The 16,148-nt window shown below is 48.9% G+C and overlaps 1 long non-coding RNA gene across 1 annotated transcript; it reads right to left on the reverse strand.

The window, feature by feature from the left end:
- Positions 1–334: 334 nt before the first annotated feature.
- LOC136582811 (uncharacterized) lies at positions 335–14,543 on the reverse strand. Its single transcript, XR_010787227.1, has 3 exons — positions 14,446–14,543; positions 13,836–14,087; positions 335–641 (listed from the first exon to the last, which is right to left on the reverse strand). It is a non-coding gene; the product is annotated as an uncharacterized lncRNA (long non-coding RNA).
- Positions 14,544–16,148: the final 1,605 nt, after the last annotated feature.

The following is a 16,148-nucleotide window of genomic DNA, read 5'->3' on the forward strand; positions in this document are numbered from 1 at the left end:
TCTGTGTGTACAAGGGTATAGAGCGGTATTTGCCATATGCCGCCCTTTTGGTTACGTTTTTACACTTCTCCTCAATGAATAAAAAGCAAACATGAAAATATTAAAAACTATTTATAATAAAAAAATTCTTAAAACCCTTAGTTGTAATGGAAGCATGTTCAATATGATTCTGAGGTAAAACATAGTCCAGCGGGCGGTGGATTACATGGAGTCTTTTTCCGGTTTGCAAACTCAGGCCCTTTGGGTAAATTGTTCTATTCGCCATTAGCACGTCCATTCGCTGCCATCTACAGCCTAAAGCTTTGACCTAATTATGTACAATACAGAAAGGTTTTCATCACTTCTCCATATACATGTGTGAGAAGAGGGGTCTCCATGCAGATACACAGATACTAAAACGTATTTACATATACACATCAACTACTATATACTACAGCTATACAATCACATTGCTAATCCCATCAGCTCCCCTCCCTGTATCGTAATGCAGCATCACAATGGGCACTGCCAGCACAGCTGGAGTGGCAACAGCAGCAGCAACTTCTGGGCACCAGGATGGGGTCCGCCAGGTCCTTCCGGAGGGTATCCAGCTTTCTTCGTCAAACACATCCTTCTCATCTCGAAGCTTTTTGTTCATTTCCCTAGAAAATACAAGTTCACAGCTGCATGACCAGTTATAATGCAAGGTAATGTTAGAACAACGCTGGCACTTGTACAGAAGGCACATGGGGGCATATCTACCATAAATGTAGGGTACACCATCGCTAGGGTTGTTTTTGGTAGCGGACTCTAACCAAACTTGGCATTGCATCCTTATGTGCATTTTTTGCATTGTCCAAGTTCTTCACTTGCCTATCTAGATTTCTAGAACATTCAGGACTTTTTAAAGTCAGAAAGCAAGATAGAGCGCGTCACTGCCACGTTGTGTGTCTGTGTAGTGGACCAGGAGGCAGGGAGACTCTGCTGCTGCCATTTCCCCAGTACAGCTTACCCCTGACAACAATGGTATAATACTGGCAAGAACTCTTGCTGTAAGGTAATGAGCTGCATGTGTCATCGATGAGGTGAGTGATACTTTGTAAGCGGTGTCAGTGAGGTCATGCGCTATAATGGCACAAATGAGATGATAGTCTAAGTGGGGCTAGAGATGTAATGTCAGACAGGTGATGCCAAGAGGGTGAGGTGTGAGGCGGCTACTGCCCACTTTCATCACATTCTGCAGCACAGATTTTGAGAGGATTGGCTGCATTCTAGTATCTTTCACAGGCAGCAGAACTGGTGAAATAATGACACAAGTATGACCGCTGCTGCATTCATTCAGGCACACTTGGAATCCCAATTTTCATGACGATGGAGGCCAGGGGCGTACCTAAAGCCTAAGGGGCCCGAGTGCAAAAGTTCAGCTGGGCCCCCCCCCCTCCATCTGTACCCGTACCTATACCTAAAATGTGCTAATTTACAAACATGATGCAGCCCCTTGACGTAAGCCTTCTCATCAGGACTCCTTTCCTTGACTACGTAAAAACCTGTTGGTAATGTCTTAGGCTGCTTTCACACGGCCGCAAAAATTGCGTGAGATTTGTCCGTTGCAAGAACCACAAATCGCACATGAATATGACCCAATTCTTTTGAATACAATCATACACAGGAGCGATGTTTTGGTTTTCTCTGCATCGCACGAGAATCTGATGATGTGATGCGAGCTGGTTTTAACTTGAGTTTCAAGGCCCAATATCAGACTCACTCGTGTAAAATTAGCGTAAGGCCGGCTGCACACGGCTGGATTTGCATTGCGGAATATGGAGCGGGCGTCCGCCTACGGATTCCGCAGCATGTACCGGCCATAGCATGTTATGGAAAAGCGTTTTTTTCTTTACACGAGCGGAAAGCAATTGCGGTTTTCCACTCACGGAGGAAAAAGCATGGCGTGCTGTATTATAATGCATGTATATACCCAGGTTATACCAACTGTACATATATAATTATATACAGGAGAGGTATAACCTATACCAGCTGTACATATATAATTATATACAGGAGAGGTATAACCCATACCAGCTGCACATATATAACTATATACAGGAGATACACAGGTTACACCAGCATGCTACATATAGCTATGTACAGGATGTGTATCCCCCTGTATATAGTGGCATGTCCCATGCTGGTGTAACCTGTGTATTCCCTGTATATAATTATATATGTTCAGCTGGTATAACCTATACCAGCTATACATATATAATTATAATTCCTTCTCTACTCACCTCTGCAGCAGTCTCTGGGCAGCCTGTAATGGAAAGTTCCCCGTCGTTTATCACATGACCAGAGCCTGGTCATGTGATCTGCAGCCACAGGTCCTGTTACCATGCAGGGCGACGCTGGGTCCCGCGGCAGGCGCGCGCCGCTCCGAGGTCGGCTTCGGCGTCCCGGGGCTGTGCTGTCGGGGCTCTCCCGACGGCGTGGAGCAGCCAGAGTGCAGCGGCATGGGCGTGTCTGCCCGTAGGGTGCCGCCCGCTCTCCTCCACCTTCCATATGCAACAGTGGGAGAGTCGGCTCCTCCCACTCTCCGCCCCTGGGCGGAGGCTTTAAGTTAAAAGGCTGGCAGTGACCTGAGCTCACTGCCAGTTATTGGTTCTGCTAGCCTCTAGTCAGGTCTGGTCCAGTCTGCCCTAGTTGCTTGTCAATATCCTTTCGTTTGCCTGTGAGCTCCACCTCCAGCCTTGATTTACCTAGTAAGTTTTGTTGGTCTGTTACACCTGCCTCTTCTCTCAGCACTCTGTCCCCCGTTAGTTAGTTCCATCGTGGTAGTGGCCAGGTCCCTAGCTAGTACAGGGACCGCCGCCCAGTTGTCCGCCTGGGGTTAGCCAGGGCCGAGGCAAGTAGGGAAGTTCAGGGCACCCCACCTGGCGCTCGGGGGCACCGTGCCGTAACATAATAACTGGCCCTGGCCGTTTAAAACTGTTTATCATGGAGGCGATCAGTTCCCTCACGAACCAGCTGCAGGCCCTGGTGCCTGTGATCCAGGATTTATCTGCCCGCATGGTGGCCCAGGAGCAGCGGGGGGTGTCGCAGGGGTCGGACGCCTCAACCAGCCCCGATCCCAAGTCCCCTTCTCCCGAGGTGTTTTCTGGGGAGAGGAACAAGTTTTTTTTGTTTTCCGACAGGCGTGTCGCCTGTTTTTTCGGATGCGTCCCCGTTCTTCCGGGTCGGAGGCTCAGAGGGTCGGGCTGATAATGTCCCTGCTGCGGGGCTTTTTCCATCCCCGAGGGTTCCTCCTGCCTGCAGTTTGTGGACTCCTTTTTTTCAGGAACTCAGGGGTATCTTCGCCAACCCCGCTCGGTCGGGTTCGTCGGTTTCGCGGTTGTTGGCGCTGCGGCAGGGGTCGTCTTGTGTGGAGGATTATTGCTCCAACTTCAGACGCTATGCGGGGCATACGACATGGAACGATAGCGCGCTGAAAGACGTTTTTCTGCAGGGCCTCTCAGACGCAGTTAAAGACCTGTTAATTTCCCATCCCGTTCCCGGGTCCTTAAGGGAGGCTATGGAGCTAGCGGTGAAGGCAGATAGGAGGCTCAGATCTAGGAAGCAGGACAGGCAGATCCGTAGAGTCAGGGAGGTCGGTTGCCCTGGTCCCTCTCCCTCCTTACCAGTCTCTGTGCCTGAGCCGATGGAGGTGGATCCGCTGGACCCCAAAGAGCGCCGCCGGATCCGTTTGTTGCATCGTCTCTGCCTCTACTGCGGGAAAGCTGGACATCGGGTGAAAACCTGCCCACTGAGGTCTCAACGCTCGCAGCCGGAACCAGCGGAAAACTCCCGAGTCCTAGGCGATTGCAGGGAGGATCGCCTAGGACTTCAGGTACTTCCTAAACTTTTGGTACCGTGTCATGTTAGATTCCGGGATTTTTCCCGATCAGGGCAGGCGTTTATTGATTCCGGAGCAGCCGCTAACTTGATAAGTCTGTGTTTTGTCCGTTCTCTGATGGTGGAATTTGTGGCGCTGAAGGCGCCAATTCATTTTACCAGTATTGATGCTACCCCTCTCTCTACAGGCTTGGTACGATGGAGGACCCCAAGATTACAGTTCACGGTGGGGATCCTCCACTCGGAAGAACTGTCTTTCCTGGTTATGGAAAAAATGTAGGTTGATGTGGTGCTTGGTATGCCCTGGTTGGCACTGCACAATCCCCAATTTGATTGGTCCACCCGGGAATTGACTCATTGGGGATCATCCTGTCATAATCACCTGTCTACCATAGCTGTGTGCTTCGCAGATACTGTGCTCATTCCGGAGTGTTTGTCAGACTTTCAGGATGTATTCTCCAAAAAACTGTCTAAGGCTCTACCTCCTCATAGGGAGTGGGACTGTGGGATTGATCTGGTTCCCGACAGTCCCATCCCTAAGGGAGCCATTTTCAATTTGTCAGGCCGTGAGCATGAAGCCCTCAAGTCCTATGTCTCGGAGGCTCTGGCCAACCGACATATCCGGCCGTCCAGGTCCCCCGCCGGGGCAGGTCTCTTCTTTGTAGAGAAGGACGGGACACTAAGGCCTTGTGTGGATTATCGGGCCTTGAATAAAATCACTGTGAAGAACCAGTGCTCCTTGCCCCTAATTCCTGACTTGTTGAATCAGGTGGTAGGGGCCCACTGGTTCTCCAAACTGGACTTGCGGGGGGGCTTACAATTTCATTCGCATTAGAGAGGGAGATGAATGGAAGACGGCGTTCAACACCCCATTAGGACATTTTGAATGTCTGGTCATGCCTTTTGGACTTTGTAATGCCCCCGCTGTGTTTCAGGGTTTTATGAACGCAGTCTTCCACGACTTCCTGGGGGTATTTCTGGTCATCTATCTTGATGACATTCTGGTATACTCGCCTGACTGGGACTCACATGTGCGGCACCTGAGGTTGGTCCTGACCCGTTTACGCGAGTATCAACCTTTTGTCAAGTTAGAGAAATGCACATTTGGTTCTAAACAAGTATCTTTCCTTGGTTATGTGATCTCACCCACAGAGATTCAGATGGAGTCTGATAAAGTAGCAGCAATCTCCCAATGGGTAAGACCCGACAACCTCAAGGCTCTCCAGCGGTTCCTAGGTTTTGCAAATTTTTACCGCAAATTCATTAGGAATTACTCAGTTATTGCTCAACCTCTGACCGACCTGACTAAGGGAGCCGACTTGGTAAAGTGGTCGCCTGCAGCCCTTGAGGCCTTTAGCCGTCTAAAAAAGGCATTCACGACTGCCCCGATGCTAATACAGCCGGACGCACAACTACCCTTTTTTATTGAGGTAGACGCGTCTGAAGTGCGGACAGGAGCAGTATTGTCGCAGGAAGTCAGTGGGAGGTCTGGCTATAGCCCATGTGCGTTCTTTTCGCGAAAGTTCAATTCAGCAGAGCGCAACTACGATGTGGGTAACCGTGAATTATTGGCTATCAAATGGGCTCTGGAAGAGTGGCGACACCATCTTGAGGGTGCTAGACACACAATTACCGTATATACTGATCACAAGAATCTGGTATATCTCGCCAATGCGAAAAGACTCACAGCCCGTCAAGCCAGGTGGGCATTGTTCTTCGCCAGGTTTAATTTCGTCGTGACATATATCCCAGGAGAGAAGAACGTGAAGGCGGACGCCCTGTCACGGAGTTTGGGGGTACCGGATAGTGAGACCATGACTCCCGAGAATATCTTGGGCCCCGGCGTGGTGGTGGCAGCTGTAGAGTCTAACTTCGTCCCTCAACTACAGGATGCTCAGCAGGACGCTCCTTCGGGGGTGCCGGAGGGCAGATGGTTTGTGCCAGAGACCCTACGCCCTAGAGTCATGGATGAGTCTCACTCGTCGGTTCTCGCCGGGCATCCAGGGTTCCAGGGGACCCTGGAGCTTTGTTCCAGACACTTCTGGTGGCCAGGCATGTCTCAGGAGATCCGCAACTTTGTGAGGGGTTGCTCGGTCTATGCTCGCAATTATAGTCGGCGGCGTCCTCCGGAGGGTCCTCTGAGACCGCTACCGGTTCCTTCCAGCCCATGGTCGCACCTATCAGTAGACTTCATCACGGACCTACCAGAATCCCAGAAGTGCACCACTATCTTAGTGGTGGTCGACCGGTTCTCAAAGATGGCACATTTTGTGGCGTTAAAAAAGCTACCCTTGGCCAAAGAATTCGCCACAATTTTTGTAAAGGAAATAATTCGCCTCCATGGGGTTCCCCAAAATATTGTATCTGATCGCGGGGTTCAGTTTGTGTCGCAGTTTTGGCGTGCCTTCTGCAGGAACCTGGGAACATCGCTTTCCTTTTCTTCGGCGTTCCACCCGCAGACTAATGGTCAGACTGAGCGGAAGAACCAAGACTTAGTGCAATATTTACGGTTGTTTGCTAGTGAAAAGGCTCATCAGTGGGCAGAGTTCCTGCCGTTGGCAGAGTTTGCACTAAACAACCGCCTTTGTTCTTCCACTGGGGTGTCTCCATTTTTTAGTGTATACGGTCAGCATCCTCGCTTCCTTACAGCAATCCCTACTCCGTCGGTCTGTCCGGCAGCTGATGACGCCACAGATACGCTTCGGGGAGTATGGAAAGAGGTACAGAGAAACTTGGAGGCAGCGGGGGCCCGTATGCAGTTGCGTAGTGGGAAGAGTCTGTCTGTGTCTGAACCTTACAGGGTGGGACAGAAGGTATACCTGTCTTCTAAAAATCTCAAATTGCGGGTCCCGTCCTTGAAGTTGGCGCCACGTTACGTGGGGCCGTTTGCCATCACACGTGTGGTGAACCCACTTGCCTACGAGCTGGGGTTGCCAGCCACATGGAGGATTCACAGGGTATTCCATAAGTCGCTACTGAAACCTTTTGTCCCTTCGGTGATGCCCACCTCCGGTCCCCCTCCGCCCACCTTGGTCCGGGATGAAGTTGAATACGAGGTCCAGGAGATACTGGACTCTCGTCAGTGTCGAGGAATCCTACAATATTTGGTGGCTTGGAAGGGGTTTCGACCAGAAGATCATTCCTGGGTGGCCGCACGTGATGTTCACGCTCCCGTGTTGGTACGGCGGTTCCACCGTCGTTTTCCGGATAAGCCTGGTCGAGTTTCCGGGGGCCCGGAGGTCCCCCGTCAGAGGGGGGGTAATGTTACCATGCAGGGCGGCGCTGGGTCCCGTGGCAGGCGCGCGCCGCTCCGAGGTCGGCTTCGGCGTCCCGGAGCTGTGCTGTCGGGGCTCTCCCGACGGCGTGGAGCAGCCAGCGTGCAGCGGCATGGGCGTGTCCGCCCGTCGGGTGCCGCCCGCTCTCCTCCACCTTCCATATGAAACAGTGGGAGAGTCGGCTCCTCCCACTCTCCGCCCCTGGGCGGAGGCTTTAAGTTAAAAGGCTGGCAGTGACCTGAGCTCACTGCCAGTTATTGGTTCTGCTAGCCTCTAGTCAGGTCTGTTCCAGTCTGCCCTAGTTGCTTGTCAGTTAGTTAGTGGGTTAGCCAGGGCCGAGGCAAGTAGGCAGGGACAGTGGGGTGCGGGAAGTTCAGGGCACCCCACCTGGCGCTCGGGGGCAGAGTGCCGTAACAGGTCCTCTCCCAGGTCCTGTGCATCCAGCGCTCCGGAGGTGAATAGAGCCGCAGTAGCCCCTCCCCCTGGTAATCGCTGGCTGGCAGAGACTGATAGGCTGCAGCTGTGAGTGGTCACAGCTGCAGTCTATCAGTGGGGGGGCCGCGCGTCGTGGGAGTCTGCAGCCTGTAATTGGCTGCCGGCTCCAAGTCTAACAGCCCTCCCCTCTGCTCTTGCCGACCTGCGGCGCTGCCTCCCGTCTCTCTCCTCTCCCTTCTCAGCCATCATGCGGCCGACAGCACCGATCCCCTGGGCCCCCTCAGCTCAAGGGCCGGGTATATGCACTGAATGTGCATGTGGGTATGGCAGAGGGCGGCCCCGGGGCCGCCTGAGCGCAGGGGCCAAGTCGCCATGGCGACCCCAGCACCCCCTGACGCTACGCCTATGATGAAGGCCTCGGGTCGAATACCCACTGATCAGATACTTGGCTCCTAGGTGAGATAAGTACATTTTGTGTGCCGTTTAATGAGGAATGTTAGTTTTATTTAAATTCTGCCAACTTTCATGTTTCATTTCTTGGCCACATAACAGGTACACTCTAAGCCAAGTGTCAAACTGAAGGCCCGCGGGCCAAATCCAGCCCACTTTCCCAAGAGGATGGAGACGCAGGCAGCGCTTGGCAGAGGTGGCCGTTGCCATCTCAGCCCCCAAGCTTTAGAACACACCTCCACACCACTCTATTCAGCAACTCACAAGTGGTGGCACAACTGTGACAGCCCTACCCAGGCAAAAAAGGTACATAAACCATAACAAGTCTGCTGAGGCCCTGCCATTTGGTGCATTATACATCCTGTGTAACTCCTGCCCATTTACACGTTTTGTATGCAATCCAGCAAAACCTCATCATAGTGCATTAAGCTCTATAACCAAGTTAGGGAATGGTTACATTTAGGGCTCATTCACACGGGAGTATACAGGTTTGGTCCATGAAATACACAGCGTTTTCACAGACCAAAAATTAACGTATTCAGACCTTCTTGTGTTTTATATGTGCATGAGAAGAAAAAAAAAGCATACCGCCTCTAAGTTGGATACAAGATGTGATACGGGTGGGCATGGAGGCTCTAGTACCCTGTTGTACCGCCTCTAGCTTGTATGCAAGATGTGATACAGGCGGGCATAGAGGCTCTAGTACCCTGTTGTACCGCCTCTAGCTTGGATATAAGATGTGATATGGGCAAGCATGGAAGCTCTAGTACCCCATTGTACCGCCTCTAGCTTGGATACAAGATGTGATACGGGCGGGCATGGAGGCTCTAATACCCTGTTGTATCGCCTCTAGCTTGGATACAAGATGTGATACGGATGGGCATGGAGGCTCTAGTACCCTGTTGTACCGCCTCTAGCTTGGATACAAGATATGATATGGGGGGCATAGAGGCTCTAGTACCCTGTTGGACCGCCTCTAGCTTGGATTGAAGATGTGATACAGGTGAACATGGAAGCTCTAGTACCCTGTTGCACCGCCTCTAGCTTGGATTGAAGATGTGATACAGGTGGGCATGGAAGCTCTAGTACCCTGTTATACTGCCTTTAGCTTGAATGTTAATTGTGATATGGGCGGGCATGAAGACTCTAATACCCTGTTGTACCGCCTCTAGCTTGGATACAATATGTGATATGGGGGGCATAGAGACTCTAGTACCCTGTTGTACTGCCTCTAGCTTGGATTGAAGATGTGATACAGGTGGCCATGGAGGCTCAAGTACCCTGTTGTACCGCCTCTAGCTTGGATACAAGATATGATATGGGGGGCATAGAGGCTCTAGTACCCTGTTGTACCGCCTCTAAGTTGGTTACAAGTTGTGATACGGGTGGGCATGGAGGCTCTAGTACGCTGTTGTACCAGCTCTAGCTTGGATATAAGATGTGATATGGGCAAGCATGGAGGCTCTAGTACCCTGTTGTACCACCTCTAGCTTGGATTGAAGATGTGATACAGGTAGGCATGGAGGCTCTAGTACCCTGTTGTACTGCCTCTAGCTTGGATGTAAACTGTGATATAGGCGGGCATGGAGACTCTAATACCCTATTGCACCGCCTCTAGCTTGGATACAAGATGTGATATAGGCAGGAATGGAGGTTCTAGTACCCTGTTGTACCACCTCTAGCTTGGATACAATATGTGATACGGGTGGGCATGAAGGTTCTAGTACCCTATTGTACTACCTCTAGCTTGCGTACAAAATGTGATGCAGGAGTAGTGATGACAGCAGAAGATGAAATACTAATGACATGTGAAGGCTGGGAGTAGTAGTGACAGCAGAGGATGTAGTACTAATGATAGGTGGAAAATAAGAGTAGTAGTGACAGCCAGAGGTGTAACTATAGGGGGTGCAGTGGTAGTAATTAGAGATGAGCGAGCATACTCGCTAAAGACAATTGCTCAATCGAGCATTGACCTTAGCGAGTATCTACCCACTCGGAAGAAAAGGTTCGGCTGCCGGCGCGGGTGACAGGTGAGCAGGGGGAGGAGAGGGGGAGAGAGATCTCCCGTCCGTTCCTCCCCGCTCTCCCCAGCCGCTCTCTGCCCGCCGCCCGCACCCGACTCTTTTCTTCCGAGCGGGCAGGTACTCGCTAAGGACAATGCTCGATCGAGTAATTGCCCTTAGCGAGTATGCTCACTCATCTCTAGTAGTAATTGCTACCGGGTCCAGGAGACCAAAACACCAGTATTATAAATGGCACATGGTAGATAGGGGGCCCTGTTACAGATTTCACATCGGGGCCCAAGAGCTTCTAGTTGTGCCTCTGGTGACAGCAGAGGATGGAGTACTAATAGCAGGTGGAGGATGGGAGTAGTAGTGAAGACAGCAGAGGATGAAGTACTAATGACAGGGGGAGGATGGGAGTAGTAGTGAAGACAGTAGAGGATGAAACTAATGACAGGTGGAGGATGGGAGTAGTAGTGAAGACAGCAGAGAATGGAGTACTAATGAGAGGTGGAGGATGGGAGTAGTAGTAATGACAGCAGAGGATGAATTACTAATGACTGGTGGAGGATGGGAGTAGTAGTGATGACAGTAGAGGATAAAGTACTAATAACCGGTGGAGAATGGGAGTAGTAGTGATGACAGCAGAGGATGAAGTACTAATGACAGGTGGAGGATGGGAGTCATGAGGAGTGACGGCCGCGGGGGAGGAGTTCAACAAAAATTTTGAAAACGACCACGCTGACAATCAGAGGGTCATTTCCCAGAGAACACTTATCGGTCATATCCCCTGAAATATAATCTAAATACTTTATTATTCAAAAAACAAAGACAACATTGAAAGATATTTAAAATAAAGGGGCAAATGGTGGTAGCAATGAGATGTGACCAGCAGTCACCAATTAGTATCATGTGTGTAATTGTGCATATACACACTAAGGGCTCCTGCACACGAGCGTATATCACAGCGGCCCGATATACGCTACCCATCTGTTGCATTGGTTTCCAATGTAGGAGTTCAGATGGGCGTATACCCGATGTATATAGACATCTGGCCGGCAAATATAGCTCATATGGTATGCATTCCTGCCAGACGTTTTTACGCCAGCCAGAAAAGTTAGTTCTGTAACGGCAGCCACTGCCATAGCCTCCTATGGGAGCCTATAACAGTTGCTGGAGAAGGGAGGTGGGAGGGAGTCTAGCAGTATCCCTTTGCTGGCTACTCCCATAGGCTGGAGCAGAGGGGGAGGGACTAGCTCTGCTAAGTTCCCACCCCCTCCCCTTGTTGTAAGCCAGCAGGGGGCAGAAATGGGGCGGGAAGGGTGTTGGAGTTTAGCAGAGCTAAACTCCCAGCTGATGGTATCCCGGGGCTGCGGCGTATATGCACCGCAACCTAGGCCGTTAAAACGGGAGTTGCAGACGTGCTTTGGTCAGGACTACATCTTGTTTACGTGATTTTCGGCCTAAAACATAGGCCTGGATGGTCAACTTCCAAAAACCTATGTAGAGATTAGAAACTCAGCACTACGAAAACCCTATTAAAATCTAACCCTTAGCCACCCTGACATGTTTTACCTTGCGGTCTCCTCAGGGGGTACAAATACTTCTCAGAGCTGAGGGTTTACTAGACAGTCTCTGATCTCCACAGCTTCAACTCCAAACTGATACATTAGAACAAACTATCAGGGCACAAGAGAGATTCCCATTCACAGACAGCAAGCAGAGATCTTACAGAGAATTGTTCACTGTTTAGTGATTAGAGGGTCTGTGCTAAGTTTGAAACTTCTCCCCTGATTGGTGGGGTCCCACTGATTACAAGGTGTTGGGTCCCCACAAATCAGTAGTCACCTTCACTGCTCGTCCCTTGTGGTCAGCTCTGGTCTCCGCTGTCTACAGGCAGCTGTGATATCCCGTAAACCTGCTGTAGCAGCCAATTACAGCGCTCAGCCATGATCACCAAGCACTGTCATTGGCTGCTGCAGCTTGTTTGTAGATGGGCTCAGCATGCAGAGTGATGTCACAGGGAGATCAGAGCCGGATGATAAACGGGGGACCCAGTGACAGGGGTTTCCTTAACTCAGACAACCCTTTTAGGCATAGCTTCTTTAATTGAACCGTCCCCTTCTATGACATTCACGTTTTCCAGTCCTGTCATTACAGTTTGGCTGATTGCTGGGACTTGTAGTATTATCTTTGTAGACTGAACCATTAACAAATGTAGTCCACACTTCCTACAAACAAATTGAATGCGCAAGTTCATGTACACCATGGCTGAAACAATACAAGCAGCTGCAGCACTACTGCAAGCACTCAATATCTGAAGTTACATGACATTGTTGTATTTACTGACACATAATCTTGTGAGGTTCTTAGCACACATTTTGATCAAAACATGTGAGCCCATCTGCCACGTCAAGGCGACCTCTTGTAGATGGGACCCTACACTACACTAACCTCTCTTTAGGCCTGTTGGGCTAATCCCTGTAAGTTCTCCCTGTGGCAAGGGAAAACCTAGGAGAAGCGACAAGTGGATGCCTGCAGGGGGCGCTAGAATTTATGAGGAATCCATTACAATAGTCTGATATATTTGGTAAATTGTAGTGTGACTGATACTTGGGGTCGGAATTGCAAGACCTTTTCCCATCATTGTAGCTGTCTGAGGGCTTGTTTTGTGCAGGGCAATTTTTATTTTTTTAATTAGTGGACCATATGATGTACTGAAAAACTTACTGAAGATTTCTAAGTGGCGTTAAATGGAAAAAAAGCAATAATATTATTTTTCAAGTGTGTTTTTTACACAGGTTGCATAAAAATGAGATGATAACTTTATTTTGTGGGTCGGTATGATTGTGATACCAAATTTAAGTAGCTTTTTGTTGGGCGACTTTTGAAAAAATGAAATATCTTCTTAAACTAATTATTTTCTGCTGCCATGAGTTTTTTTTATTTTCCCGTTGATGCAGCTGGGTGAAGGCTCGTTTATTGTGGATAACTGACGGTTTCTATTTCTACTGTTTGGGGTACATATAACTTTTTGATCGCTTTTTATTACACTTTTTTCTTGGAGATGGGGTGAACAAAAAAGTGGAATTCTAGTGTTGTTCACCATGCAGGCAAAAAAATTACACTATTTTAATAGATCAGACTTTTATAGGCGTGGCAATACTAAAAATAGTTTTTTTAAATTAATATTATAAAGGGTTTTTTAAAAACTTTTAATATTTAGTATTTAAAAAAAACTTTTTCAACTGATTTTGAATCTTTTTTTAGGCTCCTAAGGAGACTTAAACTTGTGAGCGTTTGATCACTTAAACAATAAGACATCCAAATGGAATGCTGCAATCTTATTACTGGGAGGGGAGGGGCATTCAGGCAATGTAAATGTCGATTGGACCATTTAAATGACGCTGTCAGAATTAAATAGTTAACAGCGATTAGAGTTATCTCCAATCAGGGTTGTTGTGGCTGGGTGTGAGATGTTATAGACAGCTGACACCCTCAATATATGGAGCAGGCTCCGCTCCCGAGCCCACTCCATACAAACCCTGCACACAACTGCCAAACATGTACAGTGTATGTTGCCAGGATGTTTAAAAAAAAAAAAAATCCGGCCTCCTTCCACCCCTTAATAGCCGGCCATCGCGCACCAATGTGTTTCCCCTTCACCCGTGGCAGCACCATCAGCTGCTGCTGTCATTGGTTCGGGGAAATCCATCTACTGGTAAGAAAAAAACGGTATTTTTAAGGTCTTTAGTATAGTGCACATGTCTATGATTCTACATGGCGCAGATGTTGTGGCGCCGGTACTTACCGCCAGCTGGGTGGTACTGCTGGCACACTCCTAAGGGGTCCCACGGTGTCTTTTCTCCTGATGTACTCATGGGGGCTCAGGAGGACCGCTCGCTCTGGTGGTTGTAAAGCCGGAGTCCAAGAGGGTCTTCAAGTTGGAGAATGAAAACCCTCTGAACATGGCCTGGTCTTTAGCTGATGGGCGGAAGTCCTTGGCCTCTGCTGCTTCCACGGCGTCCAGGTGGAATGGCTGAAGATGTTGAGGTTTAGATGACTGCAAGAAAAGAAAATACTATTCTGATTATGGTGAGAAGGGTTTTCCCATGTAAGACAAACTACGGACGTGTTTGCTGACTGCATTCGAATCAGTGGGATTGAGCTGCAATACCAGGCATAACCACTAAACGATATATGACGCTGTGCCTGATATACAAGGAAAATGCTGCAGCGCTCACTTTTCACTGTTCTAATATTGATGACCTATCCTAAGAATAAGTCATCAATATTAGAAGTTTGGGGTTTTCCAGTTGTGAACTATTGATGGTCCATCCTCTAGATAGGCAATCAGTAGTAGATCAGGGAGGGAGTCCCTCACCATCCAGGATCTAGTACAATTCTGCTCATTTACTTACCTCAGGGATGTGCGGTGGGGGCACTCTAAGGGATTCCAGAGTCCCAGTCGATCAGCTGGAAGAACAGGTGCTTTCGGATGTTTCTGTTGACTCCGACGCTTGGCCGGGTTCTCTTTGAGGAGCTGAAATGAGAAATGTCACTGTTATTACTGACTATAATTACAAGAATCTGACTAGAAAAGGCAATAAAAGCATCACAAATTATTACAACATTAGAACTCAAAGAAATAAAAGTAACACTCTTACCTGTAAGATGATGTTCTTCGCTCCGGAGGTGGTCTCATTAAAGAGTTTTGGTTTATACTCACGCTCGCCAGTAATCATTTTATTCATGATGACTCCAAATGAAAACCAATCGACGGCGGCGTTGTATTCCTCTCCGGCGTCCATCTGCCATAAACAGTAAACAGTAAGTTGGGAAATAAGTTTTACATCATTACATGGGATCTGGGCACTGCACTAGGCGAGCGCTGAGACCGCAGTCCTCTATACCATCCCTGGACTGCTGTCTCCAGGATCCATGACCCAAGAACATTAATACACTTATGGCAAAAAATAGTATAAAGAGTCTATTCCTCTCACCTCAGGAGCAATATAGCCTTTGGGCCCAGCATGATCGGTGGCCGTTCGGTCTCCGTGCATGTTCTCCAAGGCAAGACCGAAATCTGTGATCTTCACATGGCCCGTCTCAGCCACCAGGATGTTCTCGGGCTTCAGATCTCTGTGGATGATCCCCTTGGCGTGGAGGTGCTGGATGCCGCACACCATCTCTGCAGCGTAGAATCTGGTGCTGTTGACATCGAGCCGTCCCTTCGACTGCAGGAGTTGGTCCAGGTCCCCGCAGCTCAGATACTCCAGTCCGAGTAGAACGTGCGTCTGTAATGTAGAAGAGACATATGAGAAGGTACAGGTCCATACAATGGAAGAATCTGTCTCAAAATGGCCGCTAGATACAAAATGGAGCATTATAAGATGTAAATAAGCTTGTGTGTAGTGAAACAATAATTAAAGCAGAAATAACTTGCAGAGCATGGCATTCGGTGCAATGTCTAATGATTTGTTTTTTTTCTATTCATCCGAGAACATTTGCCTGGTACAGTCGCTATCAGAAGAGACTCCCCCACTCCTGAGCTATGGGAAAAGAGCAAATCGTGCTGATATGACGCTGCGATCATCCAAACTCCAAGGGAGGACGGGATAACGTCCGGGAGGAGTAATCATTTGAAGGACATTTCACATATTTATTCTCACTGCGCTGATTGTTGAACAAAGCACAATTCTTGATGTTTTTTCTAACCCAATGAAATTAACCCCATGACTAATGATGACGTATTCCTTTCCTGTATTTAGAACTATACTCAGTCAATAAACGCTCAGAGTATGTACGCCTTAAGCAGAGTGAGCTATATACTTGCCGTGGCTCTCTCTCCGTATCTGATGAGAACTGGAAACCGACTCTTGTGTGGTTCTTGGCCTCCGTGCTGCAGCGGATACGAATTGATTTGGAACCCAAGACTTGAAAGGTTAATGTGACCTAGCGGTCCTTAACACATATAAGGAGGTTGGTTAGTATGACGTTATATTACAAAGTCCACATCTACGGGGCACATAGCGGTGGAGTTTGCAGATGTGCGATAACAACTATACCTTGGTCTGAAATGCGAATTCTGCATGGACGAGGAAGGGACTCCCAATCGTAAGCT

The sequence above is a fragment of the Eleutherodactylus coqui genome, chromosome 11, assembly GCF_035609145.1.
Source record: "Eleutherodactylus coqui strain aEleCoq1 chromosome 11, aEleCoq1.hap1, whole genome shotgun sequence".
NCBI lineage: Eukaryota > Metazoa > Chordata > Amphibia > Anura > Eleutherodactylidae > Eleutherodactylus > Eleutherodactylus coqui.